Genomic DNA, 1543 nt, shown 5'->3' on the forward strand with positions numbered 1-1543 from the left:
TTCAATAATATATACTGCATTGAAACAGATGAAGGAGAAAACTGTTTAAAAGGGATATGTGATTAGGTATTTTTGTCATGATAGGAGTCAAGAGTGAAGGCTACATGGTGGAGTAGACCTGGGGGAGGGTGTGTAAAATAATGAAAGCTTTTTTCTTTTACTTTTCCGAGAAGGTAGTGTACTAGGGAGAAGGGTTGGGAGGGGAGGAAAGTGCAACAATGAATGAATGGAAATCCAAAGTCTCTGTAAATTTTTACTGAAATTAATAGTAAATTTAAATAAAACAAAAAAGATTGAAGGAGGAGTTGTCAATAAACTGTGTTATGCAGATGACACAACTTTTCTTATTGAAAGAGTGGAGGACTTGAAGCACTGTTACAGAATATCAAAGAATATAGCCTTCAATATAGATTGCATTTCAATGTCGATAAGACAGTTTCTTACCACTGAACTGGTAGGCAACATCATGATAAATGAAGAAAAGTTTGAAACTGTCAGTTTCACCTTACTTGGTTGGATCCAAAAGCGCTGGGGAAAATCTGAAGTTAGGAACCTCTCCAAATTATTGAAAAGTAATGATGTCAATTTGAGGACTAAGTAGTGTCTGATTCAGGTTGTACTCTTTCTGATCTCTTTCAATGCATTAGAGAGCTAAGACAATAAATAAGAATGACAGAAGAAGAATTGATGCCTTTGAGCTGTGGTGTTGGAGAAGAGCACTTATCATACCATGAACTGTTAAAAGAACAAACAAAAATTTTCTTTGAGAAAGTGTAATTAGAGTGTTCTTTATAGAACAAAATCATCAAATTTATTAAATGGGTTGGCACAGTGTCTGCCACAATGGGCTCTAAACTATCACAAAGTGTGAGGATGGCAAAAGATAGGGCAGTATTCAGATTTGTTGTTTATAGGTTTGTTATGGGTCATACTTGACCTATCTGCACCTATTGGAAACAACACAACAACATGAGTGAGAGCTGGCTTGATGGTACACAACAATAACAACAAGAACACGTTGTACAGACGGAAAGGAGCTGCACTACCAAACCAAAGAATGCAGCTCAAATCCACCAGCTGCTCTGTGGAAGAAATATGGTCAATGTCCTCCCATATGATTTACTTCCTTGGAAAACCCATTGGAGGGTCAGTGATGAGTCATTCTGACTCAACCATATAGAATAACAGAAACAGTATTTTGTTGTCATTGCTGTTGTTAATGTTAGGTCCTGTTAAGTTGATAAACAACCCTATGAGCAACAGATGTAAACCCTGTCGAGTCCTATATCATCTCATCGTCTCTGATACACTAGAGCCCATAGATGCAGTTGCTGTGTCAATCATGTTGGTGAAGGTCTTCCTCTCTTTTGCTGACCCTCCGCCTGTCCAAGCATGATGTCCTTTCCCAAGGACTGGCCCCTCCTCACAACACGCCTGAAGTGTGGGAGACAACGTTTCTCTCTCCTTCCTCCCTTCCTCCCCTCCCTCCCTCCTTTCCTTCCTTCCTTCCTTCCTTCCTTCCTTCCTTCCTTCCTTCCTTCCT

The sequence above is a fragment of the Elephantulus edwardii genome, unplaced genomic scaffold (assembly GCF_000299155.1).
Source record: "Elephantulus edwardii isolate Elephantulus edwardi_28Jun2011 unplaced genomic scaffold, EleEdw1.0 scaffold00002, whole genome shotgun sequence".
In the NCBI taxonomy this organism is placed as follows: Eukaryota; Metazoa; Chordata; class Mammalia; order Macroscelidea; family Macroscelididae; genus Elephantulus; species Elephantulus edwardii.